The following is a 24,770-nucleotide window of genomic DNA, read 5'->3' as shown; positions in this document are numbered from 1 at the left end:
TGAAGCGCCATCTATTCTTGAATTCTTGGACTAAAATAGTATACTGTACTACATAGATTAGTATATGTTATTAACTGTACTGTACAGCCTGGCAAAAAAGAGTAGAAATCAAAAAGTGGCAGCACTGGACCCCTATTCGACAAGCGACGTTTGACGTATCGTGTTGATCTCCCGTTGATGTGGGAAAAATCATAAGTTCTCGAATACGTACAATGTCAACATTTGACATTAACAATCCACAGTTAGGATGACAAGCAAACCAAACCGAACCACCCTTAGTTTAGAGTGGAGTTTTGGTTGTACCAAATGATATTATCCACCGTTGATGGAATCAACACTCAGTATGCGATAAAATCAACTGTTGATTTGACGTGGATGTGAAATCTGACAGTTGTACGTGTCGAATTTGGCCCCTGTAGTGTCGTCCCTTTCAAATCAATATACACAAGGGAACGGGACGACACTACAGTGTTGCCACTTTTTAATTTCTACTCTTTTTTGCCAGGCTGTACTGTAGCTTTACCGATCGAGTCAGCAACCTATTACCGTTGTTTTAAAGAACTTTCAAAAAAAGAAAACCAATCCCATTTACCCATCTATGTACAACCCATCTAATGTTGCGGATGTCCATGGGCAACGGTAATTGCTTACCATCAGGAGATTTGTCTGCCCATTTGCCTCCTGTTATAAAAAACAACAATACTCTTACGGTGGACGCATGATTCACAAATGACGTTTAGAAAACTGGACTGGACTGAGAAATTATTTCATAGTTTAATCAAAGCATTTAATTATTTAATAAATTCATCACTTTCAAGCAGCCTTTAGAATGTTTTTTTTTTATTTTAGTAGTAGCCTCTGCCCGCGACTTTGTCTATATTCTAGGTTTAATATGTTTCGCTATAAAAAAAATATTTTGTATGTCAATTTTTTATAAACGGAAAGCCTAAAACCTAGTTTTTCAGTGTCAATAACATAAAAATCATGCAGAATATTTCGTGGAAAAACGTTTTCTCTTTTTGTATGGATGATCACGCCCCCCTCCCTCCCCCCCTCTTAAGGCACATTATTCTCTACTCAACTGTACTCCTATAATATTGCATTTCGAAAGCCAAAACCTTCATTCCTCAATTTTAATACTAACAAACCGAGGCAAAGGCATCGTTGCTAAATGAAAACCTATTCTGACGTGAAACAGGTAGAAACGTCCTATGTTTATATGACAGTAAATGTAGCTTAAGACCTTTTATGGAACTGATTTTGCTCATTACTAGTGATGTACTGTGTACAGTCAAGGAATTTAAATTCCGACCCATTTCGTACTTTGTCACAGTGACAACCGTATGAGGTCTCTAGCGGCTTTCATATTGATTGTCACTGTGACAAAGTACGAAATGGGTCGGAATTTAAATTCCTTGACTGTACAACTGTAACAAATAAATAATAATTATTATGAACAGTGGACTAAAATGTATGTCCTTATGATTTTACAGACAAGATCAACTGCCGTATTCGAACTTCAAGATATTCACAAGAGACGAGGCGTACTAGATCCATTCTAGATACGTTATAGTTTAGATATCAACTAGTGCTCTTTTGCAGCGCAATTCGGGCAACCAATGTCACTTTTACGTTTGACAGAGTAAGATATCTATTAGATGTGAATTGGATCTCTAATTTGGTCATATCCTGTGGAAATCGTTCTGTCAGTCTGTACAAAAGTTTGCACAATTGTGCAAGTTTTTTGGCAGAGAGGTGAGCTCTTAAATGGCCACTCCAATTATTAAATGATCTAAGCGCCACTAGCACCATTCCACTAACCCGGGGTTAACTGGTTAAACCTGGAGTTTGGTAGGCAACCATGGTTGGTTACCAGTACAATTTGACACTTGGTTGACGGTTAAACCGCTTAACCCCGGGTTAGTGGGATGGTGCAAGTGGCTCTAAGAGATGGTGTGACCAAATATCTGCCCAGATGGACATCACACTAAGCAACGATTTCCACAAAGCAACCGACAGAGAGAAGTGGGGAGTTTCTATAAGGAAAATTAGTATGCGGAGTCACGATCCTCAGCAGTGAGGGACCGACTTAGAAGAAGATGAAGAATCAAGTGTAATAATATTTTGTAAAACGCAAGGCTCGGAACCAGTTTTCTCTTCATACAAAAAATACCGGTATTCTTACGTTTTTTTTCGTTCTTTGGTTTATTACCACTACTACTACTAACGGCGCGATTCGGGAAATGAATTAGAGATTCACTAGATATGAAATAGTAAAGATGTGTGGCGTTCCACGGCAAAAGGTACCGCAATAATATTGGAGCGGCTTTAATAATAGCGTAAGCGCCAACCACCATAAGGTACCTTTTGCCGTGGAACGTCACGTTACTATTTCATATCTAGTGAATCTCTAATTCATTTCTCGAATCGCGCCGTAGGGATCTCCTATCCATCCGTCTACGTAACCTCTTCACGCTTAGACCGCTGAACCGATTTAGATGAAATGTAGTGTGGAGATAATTTAAGGACGGACATAGGATAGTTTTTATCAGTCATCATCCTACGCAGACTAGTATTATTTCCATGTTTCTAGGCAGCAAATATTTATACCGGTATAAAAGATTAGCTAACTTTTTTACCGGTGAAAACCGGTATTTCCAAAACCGGTAACACTCTACATCACTAGATTTCCCTCATTACGCGGCGGGTTCCATTGATAGGTTATTATTACGAAATTTAATTAAAAGCGAGCTTGCATGCATTTAATTAATTAGAAGATGCACTTTCAGTGCATACTGGTTTCTTGTTAAGGAATCTTATAACATGCAGATATATTATCTACATTAGAAACAGGAATTAGTTGGGGTGTGGGGGTGTGTGTATATTTACATAAAGACCGAAGAAGAAAGAGATTCATCATTCGTCAGAAATTCACAAAGTATTGAAACCAACCAAATAACCACTGAACATTCATTAACGAACGAATCACCTCAAAAACATGTTAAACCAAGAAAAGTCTGTGGGCTATGGTCACGGATATACCAAATTCTATCTAAAACGTTTTCACAAAATTGACAATGACGCGTGTCCCTGTGACGACGTCACACAGCAAACAATTGATCACCTTATTAAAACTTGCCCAAGGTTCCTTTACGCAAGAACGATCCACGATACCATATGCACCAAGTACAACATAGACCCACTGAATATAAACAAACTTACGGAAAAAGAAGAAGCCCTCAACTCTTTTTTTAAGGTATACTAAATACATAATAGATAATTTAAAATCATTTAATAAATAATACGAACTTAAAGGCAATCGGCCGCCCGTACTCCTAGCGAGGACCGATTGACCCCACCAAAAAGCATTAAATCAAAAAAATATATATATATCTAAATCGCTGCAGACTTTTCTTGGTATTTGATATTACGATGTCTAGATTGTCTATGAATCGTATTGCTGGAATGACATTTTGACGTCAAGTTTGTTTACACGATAAGATTTGTTTACACGATAAGACACGTAAAGATGTATAGTACACTTTACAGTGGTGGTACCTACATACATTTTACATCGGATCGGACGTCGGATATATCCTACATCCGATACTGCGGAATACCACAGTATTACAGCGGTATCACAATACCGCGGAAGCGAATGTAGGATCCTACATCCTCGGAGTAATGGAACCGCCATTAACAGGCGTTCCCCTCTGTCGAAAATAGGCGGCCAATGGTCAACCTCATGTCAACCATATGTATGGACTGACGTTTATCTGACATGACGTACCTATACATTTGATGTTCCCCTCCCCCGCAAAAAACGGCAGACTATTTTGTACCGAAAATTTTAGACATGGCGTCTCCGTTGGTTATATCCTCTAAGCCTACATCCAATAAGTATCGGATCGGACAACAGTATGAAAACGCCTTTAGGTACCTAAGTTAAATAAGAACTTGAAAGAGGTCGGATAATTCCAATTGGCAAAAGTTATCTATAACGTGTCTATACCCCTTGTCAACATTTCTGTCAAAATCAAGTAGGTCGAGACAAAATAAACAAATAAGTACATATAATAATAATAATAATAAATAAATCTTTAACCTAAAGTAGGTAATGTATATTCTAACGTTATATGAAGTTGAGGGTCCAAAGAAATAAGATCCTCGAACAAGATTATCGGACCTTTGATCGGGATGGCCGCCGTTTTTCAAGTGACCCCAGATCGCTGATAATTTTAAGGAAATGAGCGGAAAAGAGGTAATACATATGTTTATTCCGATATTTCTAAATATAGAAAACAGTTGCGTAATATAGATAACCACATATAATAAATAATAAATAAATAAATATTATAGGACATTTTTTACACAAATTCACTAAGCCCCACGGTAAGCTCAAGAAAGCTTGTGTTGTGGGTACTCCACAGAAAACCACGGGTACTCAGACAACGATATATAATATATATATATTTAAATACATAAAAAACAACCATGACTCAGGAACAAATATCTGTATCATCATACAAATAAATGCCCTTACCAGGATTCGAACCCGGGACCATGGGCTTCATAGGCAGTGTCACTACCCACTAGGCCAGACCGGTCGTCCATATTATTATCATCAATGAAAGTAGTCGAAAAATACTTGCTATACCTAACTTTAATACGAGAGAAAAACTGGAAATCTGAAGAGTGTATGAAGAAGCGCCGGCTATCCACTTTTCTCTTTATGTAATGGCTCCTCTTCACGTTAGGCCAACGCCAACGCCAACGAGGGACGCATTTATGCGTTAGAGGGAGCAAGTGATATTGCTATCTCATTCTACCGCATGGCTGTATCCCTCGTTGGCGTTGGCGTTGGCCCAACGTGAAGAGGAGCCATAAGACATATTAGCATTCTTTTGCTTGAATGGCATTAGATACACCATTCGGTTGATAGTTAGGGTTAGTAATGACAAGTAATGAGCAGAAATGTATGGAGCAGTATGCACTTTAACCTCAGACGATGGCATTTGTCACGATTGTTCTTTAGGTAAAACAAAGCTGATTTGGCCCGGTAGCCCCGAGATCGTATCGTGCCTACCCACCAAAAAGCGGGGGTGAAAGGATCGGCTCCCCAAGTCCAATTTATACTATATTCTTCCTGTTCTTAGCAACTAGGGCAAGTTATATATCATTTTCTTATCATTTATAGTTCGTTTTTTTAGCATTAGAAAGAACTTTAAAGAAGGTAAACGATCTTGACATGTCTTTTAATTGAAAAACGCTTTTTAAAGATCAATAACTATTACTTATGAAAGCAGATGAATATAAATGATCGTATTAGATTCATAATTGTTACATATTTTGCGTGACTTATTTTTAAAATATGTTTTTCAATTAAAAGACACATTAAGATTGTTTACTTAATTACTAATGCTAAAAAACGAACTATAGGGATGACGAATTTTTTTTTTTATAATTGTTATAATTTTCCGTACAAAAAATGATATTTAGTCTAGTTATATACCTTGACTTGACAGGTGAAGGCTTGCGCGGATAGTGACATATTATGTAACCTGTATTTTCGAATAAACACTTTGTATCATGTCATATCTGAATAAATCTAGTTTATGAATATTTCAGCCACACCGTTCTGCCGATGTCAACCGTAGTTCGAGCCAAGCAACTTCAGACGAGGTAAATCCATGGTAAATCTTAATAACAACAACTATGGTCTAACACTGTAGGGTCTGGGATATAAAATTAATAATTAATATCAGTGCTTAAGATTATTAGTCTCAAGAACTTAACCGCCGCCGTGCAATATAAATTACGCTCTCATTTAAATACGACATGTTCATATGTCTAAAATTCGGCAAGAACATTAAAAGAACACTAATAATAGGACGGATTTAGTTTAAATTTGGTATAGGAATAGTTTGAGTCCCGGAGAAGGACATAGGATAGTTTTTATGTCGGAAGTCTTCCCTAAAGAGGGTGAAAAGGTGGAAATGAGAAAATTAATGAATTGCCTGTTGATTTTTGTAAGCAATTATTATACTCGAAATTATTGCCATTAGATTTTCTCCAGGCGCTATACTTACTCTAACTTCTTCTTCTTCCTCGCGTTATCCCGGCATTTTGCCACGGCTAACATAGGAGCCTGGGGTCCGCTTGACAACAAATCCCATGATTTGACGTAGACACTAGTTTTTACGAAAGCGACTGCCATCTGACCTTCCAACCCAGAGGGGAAACTAGGCATTATTGGGATTAATCCGCTTTCCTCACGATGTTTTCCTTCACCGAAAAGCGACTAGTAAATATCAAATGATATTTCGTACATCAGTTCCGAAAAACTCATTGGTACAGTCAAGGAATTTAAATTCCGACCCATTTCGTACTTTGTCACAGTGACAACCGTATGAGGTCTCTAGCGGCTTTCATATTGATTGTCACTGTGACAAAGTACGAAATGGGTCGGAATTTAAATTCCTTGACTGTACGAGCCGGGGTTTGAAACCGCCACCTCCAGATTGCAAGTCGCACGCTCTTACCGCTAGGCCACCGGCGCTTCTTCGCTATACTTACTCTAACTGCTGGTACTAATTCAACTAATCATTTTTTCATTTAGATGACAGCCAAGTCACTCGATTTCGAAAACGAAATACGTCAGTACCACGAACAGGAGGCCAGAGGAAGTGCAAGGAGAGACAGCCATTCCTCAATATCCTTGTATCCCGGGACCAGACCTGTTGTGTACGATTACACCAGGGAGCGGCAAAACCCACATCCTGCTAAGTAAATCTTGTATTTATAATTATGTATTTATTCGTAAAAATTCTCAAATTCTTTGGACACATCACTCGTAACGAGGACTCCATGGAACGCTTGGTGGTGCAAGGGAGAGTCGAAGGCAAAAGATCTCGTGGCCGCTCCCCAACACGATGGACAGACCTCATTAAGTCCATCACAGGGAATTCAGTCAACGATTGCTCCCACTCCACTAAAAACAGAGCGACATGGCGACGGATCGCAAGAGCTGCGGTGGCGCAGAAATCGACCGTGACATGACCACGACCACTCTGTCAAGAGTGCACGACTAAGAAGAAGATTTATTCGTAAGGTAGAATAATATCAAAGAGAATTTGAAATAGAGAGTTACTGTCATGGTAAATTATGCAGCTACAGTACATTTATTGCCATCTCTCGACAGACGATTAAACTATTAGAACGCCATTTGACTTTGATCGTTATTCTTTTACTGATATGTGTTAATTTGTTAAATATGAATATTAACGCCATCTACTCGAGAGTAGGCTGAAGGTTATGGCGCCATTGCTCGAAAAGATTGCACCATACCTTTGGCCTAGTGTCGAGTAGAGGGCGTTAATATTAAAGATTGCATAGTATATCAGTGAAAGAATAATGATCAAAGTCAAAAGGTGTTCTAACAGTTTTAATCTTCTGTCGAAAGGTGGCAGCAGGGACAGGAACCGGTTACCTTAACCGGGGTTTTTCATAGGGTTATTTTAGAAGCGGTTGTAAAAACCCCCACCTTAACGGTAACCGTATGATAAGGTAACACTTTGATTCGGTAACCGTATCAGATACGGTTAACCTCTGTTACCGGTAACCGAAATAAAAACCCAGTCTATTCAGTTACCTCATTATAAGGTTTTTGACTAGTTCAAACGATTGCAATCTTTACGCCCACTTAAATTCAACTTGTTATTGAATAACCGAGGTTGGCATGGGCGATCTATGAAGCCTCCAGCACAAACAAGTTTTTTTGCCGTTCCTTTGCTTATCTTTATACCTACCCGTGTGGTGTGTTCTTATTTTAAATCTTATTATATTATAAATAAAATAATCAAAATAAATAATGTTAATAAATAAATAATTTAAATAAAATATATAAAGTAATAAAAAAAAACAAAAAAATAAATAAAAAAAATAAAAAAACAAAAATAAAATAAATAAAATAAATAAAAAAAAAAAATAAAAAAAAAAAAAAAAAAATAAGAAATAAAATAAATACAATAAATAACATATATAATATATAAAATAAATAAAATAAATACTTCCGGTCCTGTAATAATAAAATTATAGGTCGTCCGTTTAAAACGAATCCTCAGCCCGCAAGTAGCTTCCGAGCCTCGACAATAATGTACTAAAAATGTAGCAAACCAATAAGCAACGGATAATAAAGGTTACCATAACTGAATGAAAACCTGTTGAAAACCCTTAACAATGTTAGGGTTACCGTTTCAATAAGCTTACCATTACAATCAGGTAACCGTATGATAGGGTTACCGAATGATAAGGTAACCGAAACGATTGGGCTACCGAATTGATAGGATTAAGCGTAAAGAGGGGTTTTCCGGTCCTTGGGTGGCAGTCAATTTACTTATTTATAATATTTATTATTATTTATTCTGTGACACTGCCTTATTGTGAATTGTTTCTCGCAGTCTCGTAGAATCGACTGCCCACCTCGTGAAAGGCTGCATGGGCGCTGGCATGCTCGGCATGCATGAGGCATTCATGCATGGAGGGATATGGACCTCGTTCGGCTGCACGATTATCATCGGCATACTTGTGACTTGTATCATGTTAGTAAGTAACTTCATTTTGGATTTCACTGGCCTATAAATCCCGTCTTTTGATAGGGTTGCGTGGGGATATAGATCCAACACGTAGAGGCCCCTTGGAGAGCTTTGATGTCATGTAGAACGCCAGCTGGGACCCGTTCACAGGTGCAACAATAGACACCCATGAACCGGCCTCAGCAGGCATTGGGACTATTGTAGAAAAAGTGAACAATAGACCGAAGATGTTTGGGTGGACAATGAGACTGGGTTATTGCAAAGACAGCCGGACACCTGCCATAACAATGTTAGTACACGTTATCGAGACAGAAAAACTTCATTATTTCATTTCAGATTTATTGCAATGTCACTCGACTTTTATATGAATGCAAATTTTCAGCTCGATCCGAAATCGGGAAGTGGGTCAAATTTAGCTTCCAAGATTTGACCCACACTAACAAACTTACATACTAAGGGCCACTTGCACCAATCCAGGGTTAGCCAGTAACTCGGAGTTAAGTGTTAACTCAGGGTTTAATTGTATTTTTAACTCCGGCTAACCCCGAGTTAGTGGCTAACCCTGGATGGCGCAAGAGGCCCTAAGTTCAATAATTTAAAAGCTTGTAATACTTAAATTAAGACAGTAATCGTCCGATGTCTCAGCGTTTCCATTTGTCAATAGATGCTGGTAAGCTCGGTGCATACAATGTATGCCAGGATACGAGTCTCTCGGCTCTCCTATCCGGATTTAGCTGAAGCTGCCGTGGCTACTGGCCCTTCTAAGGGACTCAGGAAGTTTGGTAAAGCTTTCAGGTAAGAAATAGGATAAAGCTGACTAGTGGACAGTAGTAGTAGACAGTGGCGGATTTACCCTAAGGCATAGAGGTACAATAATATAGAGATGACACGGGGGAGGGGCTAAACGACCGAACCAGATGCACTTATGGAAATTTCAGTAGGAGTAGCAGAGAAAGCGGTATTATTGCTTGTCCTTGTCACAGTCTCACTTTTTGTTTGTTCCCCACCAGAAATATAGTATGGTTTATGGTGGGCAACAAATAACCCGACCGAATTACGTAGATTGTTTTTGGTATGTTGTCAGGAATGTTAAAACGTGTTTTTAATATTGTCGCTTTGCGAATGTTTTCTCCCTCACGGAGGCGCGCGTATAGCTCATCTATGTAATACTAGGTCTAAGCCCTAAGGCCAAGGAGGCCCGGGCCTAGGGTGGCAAGATATTAGGGGCGGCAAATTGGGTAGGTAAAGTTTTTTGAAGATAGGCAAATTATATTTTTTTCCGATAGTATTTATTATAGCGATCACGGAAATGCAGCTCTTTTATTTTTATTTCATTTTATTGATTAAATATAATTTTTTAAATGATCGATATGACGTTTGTGAGATGGAATGGCAGATCCGAGTAATTCCTTTGCACGTAGTAAATGGGACGAGATAGAAAAAAAAACGATGTCAACTGTCAGTGTCACTTAGATCTCATTCCCGAAAAATAACGGACAAGCCTCATGTTACCTTGCGAATTGCTATTAATGTTATCATTGAGATTTTCGACGACCTCAGCACGACCCACGGACTTCTGATTCCCCACGACATCTGCGCGTATTTGGACAAAGATTGAATTTACTTTCGATAACTTGGCACTGCATAATAAAATTATTGGACAACGTTTTCTTCCCCACCCCTACACGACGGCCCCTACGCTGACCCTTGGACAGAGTTTTGCAAGAAAAATAAGCGAGTTCATACGAGATTGCGAGCAGATTCTACAAATTTGAAATTATTATCATAACAGTGATAAGCACAATGCCGTTGAATTAGAGGAGCAATGGCCGTACAGGAGTACGTATCCGTGAAATACATAGGTACATAAAACTTTCTTCACTTGTGTTTTGATTTTTATTAACCTCTTGGGGTTCAATGTCCTAATACTAGTACAAATTACCTCCAATGAATTTTGAATCATAATGAAATGGAATAGAGTTGCTTTTGTTTAGTTTCGTTCGATTTTAAAACAAAGCAAATTCAACTCTATTTCTTACTATCATTGATTCAAATTTGACTACCAATTTTCCTTGTATGGTGGGCCGCTAGAGGTTATTAAATTGCCATGAGCTGTTAAGTTCGTTAACAAGAAATCGGTCTAATTTTTTCTAACAATTTCAACCATCTGTTAGTTTTGTGTGGTTATCCTCATTTTATGAATGTTGTTCTTATTTTCAGGTGGATGTAAACATTCATTGGCGGTATTATACTGATGGCTAATTAGAACCATTGAGCCATGACATACTTCCTTGCAGTGTTATTCGGCTAAGCCTCGAGCATCCTGTGAATCTGAAGGATATAATTATTTCCATAAAAAAGAGCAATCGAATTAGGACCAAGATATCCCGAGAATCTAAAGACATTTTATAAAAAATGCAATAAAATGAAAATGGGAGACTCTCTTATTTTAACAATGTTACAAGATCATGACAATGTTATGGTCTATACTTATTAAAATTTTAAAACCAACATGTCTTTATCTTTGACTTGAACATTTACAAATGATTTGGGTTAAGTTTTATGAAATGCAACTTATGCTAAAAATCTATTATTATTATATGTCAAATTATCGTGAACTCGATGTTGCTTAAGGCGTATCCAGATTAGTCAATTTTTCGCCAATCTGATTAAATTGCCCGATCGAATCGGGACGTACGGACGCAAACGCCAATTTGGCTCGCCGAATTTAACCGCCGTAATGACCGATAAAATGAGGTGCGGACACAAGAACACCAATTTGTGAGGCTAGTATTTTCGTTATGGGGCATTTTTTCAATTTAAATGGCTCTAATATCACCATAAATCTAAAATTGGAGATTGACGCCAATTTCATTTCTGATCAAATCGACCGATTTGATCAGTCCCGTCTGGATACCGCTTTAGTACCGCGAAAGGGCGCTGCGCGGTGCGCGCGGATTGACGCATGCGCGTACCGTATGCTTAGTATCTATGGTAATATAATTTTAAAAAATATGCAGATAAAAGGCGGCAAAGTTTATTCGTTGTGCAATACTCAATAAGTTACCGCTTGTTATTTTAATACTCGTAATAAACAAAATGAGTTCAAGTGACGAAAACGACCTGGAATAGACGGCACAGCGCCTCATTTGAAAGCAGAAGCAAACTTAATAATGAATAACTAGCTTCCTGCTAAGTCCAGGGACAAATACAACAGGACTTACGACATGCTCATGCTGTGGAAGGACACAAAAAGGACAGCCAAAACGCAAGAAACACCTACTTTGAAAGTGGTTTTTAGCGTATTTCTGTGACCAAGTGAAAACTAAAAAGCCATCTAAATTTAATATAAACTAAGAATATGCGTTGTTTTTTTAATTGTATTCGCGTCACTTTACCCCTATTAAATACGCTTTACTAAATTGAATTTGTTTTATTTCCTCACATAATTTGAGAATAGTGCTTACTATGTATACCTCAATGGAAGCAAAAATGTAGTATTTTTGCGAGTTGATACACTTGCTACTTGTGTATAGTGGCAAATGTATTAAACCCGCAATCAACACTAATCAATATGTAAACAGGCCCCAACGTGAAGCACATTTACCCTACAGACATACATACTTATCCATATTGACCATATTTGAACCTCTCAACTCTCTTCAAGGGCACGCCACACAGCGTGATTCTATATACTGTTGTAATGTTAATGCTTAAGGATAATAATTTGTGGATTTATAAAATAAAACGAAACGAAATTTACTGGATTTATATTATAATATTTTGGATTTATATTATAAGTTTTCTAAAGTACAGTCGCCATCAGATATATTGGTGCAGCTAGGATGCTCATAAATATCTGAACACGCCTCTATTATCAGGGCGTGCGTGTTCAGATATTGTGAACACCTTGCCGAGCCCATATATAATAGCCAATAACGACCTAGTTATAAGACTATTACAATCTTAATCATTATGTATGTATAATACAACAATCACGTTTATATAGTCCTCACAAACGTATAAGTTACCATTTTGGCCAATATATCTTCAAAGCTTGGCACCGAATCGCTGTTAAAGACTTTGGTGTGCTCAAATACGCTGAATTTGGAAAGTAACGTCTGTACTGTCTTGTAGACGGTACGACGCACTTTGAGTTCATCTCTGTAATATTCTTTTTCCATTCGAACGTTTCCGGGATCGTCTCCATCTATTGTGTTGATACTGAGATCCAAAATGACTCGTGTAGCAGTCCAAGAGTCGTGGTGAAGGCGTTAATGAAAATGTTCTCCAAGAAGCAGTGCCAAGTAGTCGAAAGCAATCGTTATCATTATCAAAATATCCGTGTTGAGCGTGCTAGGGACGTTAAAAATACTTATTCTAGAAATCACACCGACATCCAATTACAAGAAAACACAAATGTTTCGTCCGACCATTATTTTCAAATTATTTGCAAGTTATTTTCCAAGAATGACACTGACAGTTGACATCGATTTTTTTTCTATCTCGTCCCATTTACTACGGCAAAGGAATTAATTACTCGAATCTGCCATTTCACCTCACAAACGTCATATCGATCATTTAAAAAATTATATTTAATCAATAAAATAATATAAAAATAAAAGAGCTGCATTTCCGTGATCGCTATAATGAATACTATCGGGAAAAAATATAATTTGCCTATCTTCAAAAAACTTTACCTACCCAATTGTGACAAAAAATTCGCTGATGATAATTGAGTTATTTCTTACTCAAAATGTAGTCAATATGATAGATGCTAAGAAAGGGGCGGCCACAGGGCTTGGGGCCTAGGGGCCTGATTCTGATTTTGAAATAGACATCTATGTATTAGATATCTTTTAGACATCACCAAGATATGATAACGATATGTTTAAGATCTAACCTGTCAAATTTGCCATTTGCGCGATTCTGGAGATACTCTTGAACGTTTTTCACAGGATATAACTTAGAGATCCAATTCACATCTAATAGATATCTTACTCTATCTAACGTAGAAGTGACATTGGTTGCCCGAATTTCGCTGTAAAAGAGACCTAGTTGATATCTAAACTATAAAGTATCTAGAATGGATCTAGGACGTGTCGTCTCTAGTGAATATCTTGAAGTTCGAATACGGCAGTAGGGCGGCAGGTGGCAAAGACAGCAAATCCGCCACTGGCTCGATGTCGTAAAAGCAGATTTGAGCGTAAACGGGCTCACACGAGACAAAGCCCAGGATCGCGCAAAGCAAAGGCAAGTTAAGCAGGAAAAGGAAAGCAGGAAAGGCAAGTAGGAAAGTGGACCCTGGCAAAGGCCGGGATCACGCTAGGTAGAAGAAGACATTGAAAGCTTAAATCGAGGAAACCAAATAGACGGTGATGCAGTAGACAACTGTCTATCGGAGAAGAAACGAGCAATTGAACAATCTTATTAGATATCACAAGCATTATAACATTTTGTCGACCGGCCTGGCCTAGTGGGCGACCCTGCCTATGAAGCCGATGGTCGCGGGTTCGAATCCTGGTACGTATCCTGGTGGGTGGTGGCATTTATTTGAGTGATGACACAGATTTTTTCCTGAGTCATGGTTGTTTTCTATGTATTTAAGTATTTATACATATATGCTATATATCGTTGTCTGAGATACCCACAACTGTTGTGTTGTTACACAAGCCTTCTTAAGCTTACCGTGGGGCTTAGCCAATTTGTGTAAGCATGTCCTATAATATGTATTTATTAACGTATAATAAAGGATATGTAATAGACGACCCAAGATAGAATGGCCTGGCGAAGATTGATTAGGAGAGCCGACCCCAACTGAAATGGGACAAGGCGAGGACAAAGAAGAAGAAAGGATATGTATTGTGGTTGTTGGCCAAACCGGCGTTGTGTATAATGGCTCCTCTACACGATGGGCCAACGCCGGCCACCCCAAGGGACGCATTTATGCATTAGAGGGAGCAAGTGATATTGCTATCTCATTCTACCGCATGGCTGCGTCCCTTGGAGTGGCCGGCGCTGGCCCATCACAAGAGGAGCCATAATATTGTATTTATATTTTCAGGTACACGGTGGACGTGTGTTTATTCATAGAAATGTGTGGAACCTGTTGCATTTTCGAACTGATCATTGCTCGTACTCTGAAACAGGTAAAATTTACACCTTTCCTTCGTGTGCCGAATGCCCGCACCGTCCAGATATATATGTGCAAAATGGCGTCTAACACACGAAGGAGTATAAAAAAATTTTACTTACATCCGCTAACGTATTGAATTTTACAATTCAAAGTGCCAAACTATCACGATACGAATATTGTACCCACCTACTAAAGGGGCCCACTGATTACCAGTCCGCCGGACGATATCGGCCTGTCAGTTAAACGCAGTGGCGGATTTGCACTCTTTGCCGCCCTAGGCCCCAGGCCCTGTAGCCGCCCCTTTCAAGACACCCATAATATTGATTACATTTTGAGTTATTTCTTGCCGCCCCTAAATATCTTGCCGCCCTAGGCCCGGGCCTACTGTGCCTTAGGGCGAATCCGCCACTGGTTCAACGCAAAATTTGACAGTTCCGAACAACTGACAGGCTGATAACGTCCGGCGAACTGGTAAACTGTGGGCCCCTTAAGACTTTTCAATTTAATCTATTTTGAGAATTACCATTGAAAAGAAATTCTGAAAAATTTTACTCTAAATTTTCAATAGTTTCAATTCAACTTTCAAAGTTAGCTCGTTATATATTCTACTATTACTTATTCGACGACCGGTCTGGCCTAGTGGGTAGTGTCCCTGCCTATGAAGCCGATGGTCCTGGGTTCAAATCCCGGCAAGGGCATTTATTTGTGGGATGACAGACATATGTTCCTGAGTCATGGATGTTTTCTATGTATTTAACTATTTGTATATTTTATATATCGTTGTCTGAGTACCCGCAACACAAGCCCTCTTGAGCTTACTTCCGGACTTAGTCAATCTGTGTAAGAAGGTCCTATAATATTTATTTATTTATTTATTTATTTACTTATTTACAGGGTCTAGAAGGAGCCATCCCAGAAATGAAAAACCAGAACTTGGGTATCCGGATGTACATCTTGATAATAACTATTCCCCTCATCATGATTTGTATGGTCAGAAGCCTGAAGTACTTAGCTCCAGTGGCCTTGGGTGCAAGCTTGTTTGTCAGTAGGTATAAGGACGTTAGACCTTTTTGGAAACCAAGTCATATTCTTCCTTCCTTCTTCTTTCCTTCTTTTTTTCTTTTCCTTTTTTTTACTTTCTTTATCCTCCTAAGTCCCCGCGTAGGTACAGTCGCCATCAGATATATCGGAGCGGCCAAGGTGTTCACAATATCTGAACACGCACTCAAGCGCCTCGACAATAGAGGCGTGTTCAGATATTTGTGAGCACTTTGGCTGTTGAAGTTGAAGGTTTGGAAAAAATTAGATAATAGTTAAATGCAAGAAGGAAAGTCAAAAGTCCAGTCCAAGAGGCAACTCTTGCACCAAGTGGCAATGCATTGGTCGTGCCTTACCAGGAAGTAGAAAGGGGCGATCAAGCAAGAAGGAAAGTCAAAAGTCCAGTCCAAGAGTTGCCTCATGAAGAGTTGTTCATGGTAAGGCACGACCATACATTGCCACTTGGTGCAATAAGCGCCAGGTGGACTTCAAATATAAATACATACATACAAATAATTTATTATCATAAAGGTTGTATATATGTGCAGAGATATATCTATTCAGACTCCAAACTAGGCTGAGCCTGTATCTTGGAAGTCTGAGAGAGCGATTGACAACTATTTTCACATTAGTCGATACAGCGCTTACTCCAGACATAATTTTATTCCTTTCCATATCCTCTAGCCGCCCATACGTCAAACCTTGCCAAGCAAAATGAAACTTTGATTTAGTCAACACAAAGTTCAAATTTTAATGGAACAGGAGACCTTTTTATAGGGGTCTGGGCAACTAGAGGACATAAGTATCCAACCTTCTCCCAGCTTTCATCGCCTGTGCAACAACAATCTACAGCATAACATCCATCGCGGAACTCAACAAGAGACCAGCGTGGAAGGACTACCACGGTTTCTTCCGTTTCCTCGGGACCTGCATCTATAGCGTGCAAGGCGTCACCATAACGCTACCGTTGGAGAATAATATGAGAAGTCCGCACCACTTCGCTACTGTGTCGCAGTTTGGTAAGGATAAGATAAGATAAAAGACCAGCCTGGAAGAACCACGGCTTCTTTAGGTTACTCGTCACCTGCATCTATAGCGTTCAAGGCGTCACCATAACGCTACCGTTGGAGAATAATATGAGAAGTCCGCACCACTTCGCTACTGTGTCGCAGTTTGGTAAGGATAAGATAAGATAAAAAGACCAGCCTGGAAGAACCACGGCTTCTTAAGGTTCAGAATTGGCACCTGCATCTATATAGCGTGCAAGGCGTGACCATAACGCTACCGTCAGAAGTCCGCACCACTTTGCTACTGTTTCGCAATTTGGTAAGGATAAGATAAGATAAAAGACCAGCCTGGAAGAACCATGGCTTGTTGAGATTCATGGGCACCTGCATCTATAGCGTCTATAATTTAATGGAGAATAACATGAAGAGTCCGCACCGCTTCGCTGCTGTTTCGCAGTTTGGTAAGCTATTTAAACATGCACAGAAATTTAGTCTGGTTCGTTATCTTCTTCCGCAATTCCCGCATCCTTCCTTCATCATCATCTTCCGCATCGTATCCTTTGTTCGTCTGTTCTTTTTATAATCTGTCTTATGTAACCACCCATGATGAGACGTAAATAAATGTAGGTATTTTATTCTATTCTAAATCTAAGCATCGACTATCTTATCATAAGTCGCTTAGGCTCCTCCCTTCCGACATGTCGGAAGCCGGTGTTGCTCGAAGCTCGAAGGACCCATTAGGTAAGTCGGTCGTCAAAATGATGACGGTTTATATACCTATAAGTATTATGTTCCAGGAATGTCACTGGTGGTGTTGATGGTCGCTGCCATCGGCTTGCTCGGCTACTGGGGTTACGGTGAACAGTGCGAAACTCCCATCACCATACATCTGCCGCTTTTCATGTAAGACTCCAATCTTCTTAACCAGAATTAGGTTTTCACAGTACTTGGCGTGATAATTCGTTTTCACCTCAATAGCTCTTTATTCTTCGAAAATTTATGCAAAAGTTGTATGTTATGCACAAGTGTGGCAAAGATATTATTTCATGTTAGCTGGTAGAATTAAATTAAGTACCTAAATTAAATGTTTTTAAATAATAAATATTTAAAAGCGTAGGTATATTTGAATTTGATTTTAAAAAACTTAGCATTTTCATGGCGTTGGTGTGGTGAACAATTTTGTTCTTCACTCGGCAGAAAAGTTTGTTTAACACGCGTGCCTTGAACGGGCAGCGCTCAATATCCCACTTTTCGAACCACGCGCTACGCTTCTCCTTCAATTTTGGAATCTATCGCTTGCTCGGTTGTCAATATCATCACGAAGAGTTAAACAACAACTTTGCCCCCTTGCAAAGCAAATAACTATTTCAGATCGACCGTGGTTTTGCAGTTTATCCTAGCCATAATGATGTCGGCCATCTTTGCTCTGCATTGCTGGCTATCCTTTAGAATAATCTGGTATTACATTGGGAAAAGACACAGAAGGTAATCGACATTTCACTTTTATTACAAATTGTATCTTGTACGTGGAGTTTTCGTTGAATTTAGAATTAGATCAATGTGGTGAAGTGAAGACCATATTAGTCATTTAGTCCTTTATTCAATATTGCATTGTCCTGTACATTCGCCATCAGATATATCGGAGCGGCCAAGGTGTTCACAATATCTGAACAAGCACTCTATCTCCTTGACAATACAGGCGTGCTCAGATATTTGTGAGCACCTTGGCCGCTCCGATATATCTGATGGCGACTGTACCTACATAATAAGGTGTTACAATTTAAAAGGACAATCCATGACTCCCTGTAAGGGCACACAATAGTAGATACATCATACTTATTATATTAAACGAGATACGTGTCAAAAACTTTTTAGATATTTGTAAGGCGCCATCTCCGTCCGTCTGTCACCAGGCTGTATCTCACGAACCGTGATAGCTAGACAGTTGAAATTTTCACAGATGATGTATTTCTGTTGCCGCTATAACAACAAATACTAAAAACAGAATAAAATAAAGATTTAAATGGGGCTCCCACAACAAACGTGATTTTTGACCAAAGTTAAGCAACGTCGGGAGGGGTCAGTACTTGGATGGGTGACCGTTTTCTTTTTGCTTTTTTTTGTTTTTTTTTTGCATTATGGTACGGAACCCTTCGTGCGCGAGTCCGACTCGCACTTGCCCGGTTTTTTATCCCGTTCTGGTTTTTCAATTTTATATATATGATTATATTAAATGTTTGCTTGGGAAGACCGACATACAACAAAGTCTCGTCAAAGGTCACGTATTTTGTATACGCACTTCGTTCAGACAGTCAGAAACGACAAACTTCGCCTCTTCTTTTCTACCGACCTTCTTCTTCGTGGAGTGTGTACAAACGCAAGAGTTAGAAGCGATAAAAGAGCTTGTAGACGGTCGGTCTTACCTGACAGACGGTTTTCTCCACATCGGACTTACCTGACATCATTATTAATCAGTTTTACGGTATACCCGTCATATTTTTCAGAAAACGTGATGTCTGGGAACGCTTCTACAAAGCCATAAATGTAATTCTGATTTCATGTGTATCGCTTGCGTGTCCCGATATTAATCTCATGATGAGCTTTGTAAGTCCGCCTTACTTATTTTTTCACATCACCTATTCGGAAAAGGGCTTTTACTTTCCTGCTAGGAGGGACCAAAGTGGCACTTTTCTGTTCTGCAACGTTTTAATGACTAGGGTGCCTATAATCGATTAGGTAGGTACAATTTCTTTATATAGTCGATTACGTGCATACAATTTTTTTAGCTTAAATAACAGATAGAAACAATAATTTTCTCATCGGTGGTATTACATGGTTGCAAAATTATGTATTTCCATACTGGGCGTTAACACTTTGATCCCTCGCTAGGTACGCTCAGGATTCCATGTACAATCACGGCGTAAATATTTCATTTTGCTCCCTTGTGCCACAATCTACTGTTCCGAATTTTGTTGTGTTCCTGGGCTATAACCGCGAAAATCGAAGTTCGCAAATTGCGGGCATTTTTCTCTGTCACTCTAGTTACGCCTTCATTGGAATAAAAGAGAAAGATCCCCGCAATTTGCGAATTTCATTTTTTGCGGTAGCCCCTCTGTATCCTCTAGCCGCCCATACGTCAAACCTTGCCAAGCAAAATGAAATTTTATTTTGTTAACACAAACTTCAAATTAGAATGGAACAGGACACCTTTTTATAGGTCTCTGGGCGGCTGGAGGGTCTTATTATACCCATTTATTTTTAGCTTGGCGCAGTGATCTGCAGTTGGGTGTGCTTCATCTTTCCTGCAATCATAGACAGTTTGGTCTCATGGAGAGACTATAGAACCATATCCGTCCCTAATCCGCCGACTGATGGACAAATGACGTTCGTACCATTTATTCATAATATTATGGCTCCTCTACACGATGGGCCAACGCCGGACACTCCAAGGGACGCAAATACAAATATAAATTTATTTATTTGTCTGTGGCGCCTTACGGCATACAAATGATGAGAGCATGCATGTCAAAATATAAAAGGTATTTACCAGCCCTTATCATCTAAATAATAACTCTTTCGAATCAGTAACAGTTTCAAGGCATTTTAAACTGATAACGGTACGCATTGATGCGTTAGAGGGAGCAAGTGATATTTCATCTCATCTCATTGTACCGCATGGCTGCGTCCCTTGGAGTGGCCGGCGTTGGCCCATCGTGTAGAGGAGCCATTATCTCTCGTAACCATTTAAGTTGTGTGCCCGTGAGGAAATGACTAACGGAATTTGCTTTTTTTCTATAGCCCGCTCACACTCGTGAGCAACAATAAGCCGCGATTCGCGGACGAGTGTGGAGCGGGCTTATGAACTACTTTAGCATGTTAAAAATTGTATCCAAGACTGTTAAATCCTGATTCAAGTATTTCAAAAGTATAGCTCACAGCAGATCTTGCCAGTAGAAAATAGGCGGTAAATTTGACAGATGTAGGCGCGAAGTAGGGCATGCTCCCGGGAATTCCCGGGAATTTTATGGTGTCAGAAGAACCGGTACTGAAGATCCGGTACCGGTACTTCCCGGTTCTCATCATATGACCATTTATTCCCATTTCACTAGTAGTAATGTTTTAGTACTTTAGCTCGGGACATTGTATAACATTTAATAATGGTGCTATGAAACGGGGGACCCAAATAACCCGACAAACTAACCTAGTAAAGTAGGCATTCGTGCAGGCAGGCCGTGCCGATGACGGCTATATGAATAGTGCATCGACTACGCTACGGCCGTGTGGCTCGGCCCAGGCGGAGGCAATGTGTGCCGGTTAATTTCGTAAAATAGGAACGCCAATTAAGTCTTTGTTTATAGTAAAATAAGTCATTTATTAATTCTTATGCAATTATTTATATGAAAATAAGTCATTCATAAAGATTGTACGCTAACAGAAAAAAATTCTTAAAAGTAATCAAAAGATGCCTTGAGAACCGGGAAGAACCGGGAATCCCGGTTCCGGCCCTGCCCAGAACCGGGAAATGAAATTCTTGGTACCGGGACCGGTACTGCATGCCCTAGCGCGAAGGGATATCGTTTTATAGAAAATTTGAATTTCGCGCCTTTTTCTATTGACAAGATTTGTTTGACCATCTATAGGTACAGTCAGCAGCAGAAGTTGCTAAGCCGGCCAAGTGTTCAAAATGATCTAGACGCGACGCCGTGTCAAGGTAATTTTGAACACCTCGACCGCTTAGCAACTTCTGCTGCTGACTGTACACTGCTGTTAGCCACATATTATTTAAATGAATTGGGGAATATTTCCTTTGTCTAATATTACCCCTCCTTCCCATTTATCCCATTTGACGGTATATGTTACTCTTCGAAGGCCGCAATAATATGTGGCACGCTCTTATGGCTCTACATACAAATAAGATCGTGTCAGATATTTTTGCAGCCTTCGTTGTGTATTATTATTGCTGGTGACTGCAGCTACACATAATCTATTTTCTATAATATTGTTTTATTTTTAGGTGGAGCTGCTTTAGAAATATCTTCATCATGGTTTTCGGTGGCGTTGTATGCATAGGAGCAATCGTCTCGTGTATATTGTAGAACGATAAAACTTATGGATAGTAGATAATTAAATAAATAAAAAATATTCTGAGTTTTTTAATTTAATTTAAATGGAAGAGAAAGTAAGGCCCAGTGGCGGATTTACACTAAGGCCCAGTAGTCCCGGACATAGGGCGGCAAAAAATTAGTGGCGGCAAATTGTGACATAAAATTGGCTAATTATAACAAGAAATAACTCAAAATGTAGTCAATATATAGGTCAGGAAATGAATGCTTAAAAAACGTTGTAGAGGGAAATGCTAGGAACACAATTTTTGACTCCGTAACTTTGTTTGGACTAGTTAGGAGGTGAACATATCAAAAGTCCCCGGCTGTAGCCCCGGTGCTGGGGGGTAGAGGGGGGTAAGAAGGTCGAATTTTTCGGTTTTTCATTGATATCTTGGAAACTTTGCGTCTTAGCGACATGACTACTAAGACAAACCGAAAGCTGATAAAATTAGTTACAAGTTTTATCCAGTCAAGTTTTTCGATATCTTGAATAGTTTTTGAGATAAGTACCCGCTCTTGAAAGTTTATTTAGGGATTTTAATTTTATCTTGATATCTACATCAGTGAAGCTGTTAGGCCATGTTTGGTATCATTTTCGTATAAATCGGGGGTGCTGAATTCATTTATGGTATCACATTGACACTATTTCGAAGTAAAACCAAAATTTAAAAAAACATATTTTTTTAAATCCGTCTTCACGCTTAAACAGCTGAACCAATTTCGTTGAAATTTGGTATAGAAATAGTTTCAGTCTCGACAAAGGACATAAGATAGTTTTTATAACCAAAAACATCTTTTGAGGGTGTGAAAAGTGGGGTGGAAGTTTGTATGGAGAGTCAATAACCGCTGAACCGGTTTAGATGAAATTTGGGGTGGTATACATCTGTGATTTAGATGAAAATGATACCAAACATGACTTCAAACCTTACCTTAAGCAGTATTAACCTCAGGAATACAGTTTCGTCGACGAAATTGAATTCCCCCCATACTCCATTTCACAACTTTAAAGGATGATTATTGAGATAAAAAGTATCTTATGTCCTGTCTTGGGACTCGAAATATCTGTACACCAAATTTCAATTAAATCGGTTGAGCGGTTTAAGCGTGAAGAGGAATTAAAAAAAAAGATATTTGTTTAAAGTTTACATGTTTTTTCTTAGGAATGGTGTCAATGTGATACCAAAAATGAATTCAGCACCCCCGACTTATACGAAAATGATACCAAACACGGCCTAAGAGCTTCACTAATGAAGATATCAAGATAAAATTGAAAGCCTTAAATAAACTTTCAAGAGCGGAAATCTCAAAAACTATGAAAGATATCGAAAAACTTGACTGAATAAAACTTGTAACAAATTTTATCAGCTTTTGGTTTGTCTTAGTAGTCATGTCGTTAAGACGCAAAGTTTCCAAGATATAAGTGAAAAACCGAAAAATGAGACCTTCTTTCCCCCTCTACCCCCCAGCACCGGGGCTACGGCCGGGGACTTTTGATATGTTCACCTCCTAACTAGTCCAAACAAAGCTACGGAGTCAAAAATTGTGTTCCTAGCATTTCCCTCTATAACTTCTTATTGCTTGGCCTAATAGTAGCTCAATAGTGGGACCGGATTTTTGCACGAAAAGTTTTGATAATTCTAAAGTTGAAAAAGTGATACTTATCTGATATAGGACATATTTTTAAGCATATATGCTATATATGATGAAAAGTTAGAACGAGCGTTAGATATAAATTAGGTATTTATATATTTTTAGTAATGATTTTTTAATATTGAATTAAAGTGCAATGTTTAAGTTCCATTGTTTATAATATGTATGACGCTTTATAATGTAAAATTATTAGAATTTTTTTTAACGTGCTTCTTTGTCAAACTACAATTAGCTTATTATTTTGTCGATATTTAATTAAAGTTTAATAAATCCACAACAACATATCTAAATTTATAAGTTAATAGGCAAGCTAAAAAGCTAGAAGAATAAGATATATGCTTTAGAATTAATATGCGTTTTTAGTCCTATAAGATCTAATATTGAATTAGAGTCTGTAAAAATAAGTCTATTACTATAAAATAATATATGCAGCGTATATATGGAAAGTAAGAAATTTCTGTGTGTAGCTTGCATTGTAATAGTAAAATCTAGTTAAAAAGGCGCGAAATTCATAGATACGCCGCGCTGGTCCGTCCGTCGCCGGCGCGGCGCTCGAGAGCCTATCATAGCCTACCTATACCTCGCCCCTCGCCCCACCTCCCGCTCAGTAACACTGTCTGTCTTTTCTTATCATTCATTTGTTTGTTTACCGTGCACATATATAAATTATATGCGGACATTACGTGAAATTAAAATATCTTATTAAGTAAAAATACCTACAGCTGGTCAATCGGATCTTGTCAGTAGAAAGAGGCGGCAAATTTAAAAATGTAGGCGCGAAGGGATATCGTTCCATAGAAAATTTGAATTTCGCGCCTTTTTTTAGTGACAAGATTTGCTTGACCAGCTATATTTCATTATCTTGACTAATATTGTAATAAAAATATACAAGATATTCACAACTATTTTTTACTATAAAATAAAATAAAATAAAATAATCTTTATTGCAACTTTGAGTTGTTACATAACATTGGTTCCTGGCTCTCAAAGTAGGTTTCCCTGTGTCTCAAGAGCCAGTTCCTTCCCAATTACAAGCGTAGGTAATGTTACAATGTTAGACATTTTATATGCATATTAACAATATTAAAATTAATTTTAAAGAAAGATGAAACTGTGATGTGTGTGTACGCGCGCGTGTGTGAGTATTCTGTGTCTGATTTTTAGAATATGTGTGTGTTTCTGTGTGTTTACGCGCGTGTGTGTCTGGTTATTTTAGAATGTATGTACTAGAACACGCATC

At 38.7% G+C, this 24,770-nt stretch overlaps 1 pseudogene; it reads left to right on the top strand.

Moving 5' to 3' along the window:
* Positions 1–4,093: 4,093 nt before the first annotated feature.
* On the top strand, positions 4,094–21,903 carry LOC134675940 (proton-coupled amino acid transporter-like protein pathetic; annotated as a pseudogene).
* The last annotated feature ends 2,867 nt before the right edge of the window (positions 21,904–24,770 follow it).

This window comes from Cydia fagiglandana, chromosome 23 (genome assembly GCF_963556715.1).
Source record: "Cydia fagiglandana chromosome 23, ilCydFagi1.1, whole genome shotgun sequence".
Classification (NCBI taxonomy): Eukaryota; Metazoa; Arthropoda; class Insecta; order Lepidoptera; family Tortricidae; genus Cydia; species Cydia fagiglandana.
This window is presented reverse-complemented; position numbering and strand designations above follow the sequence as displayed.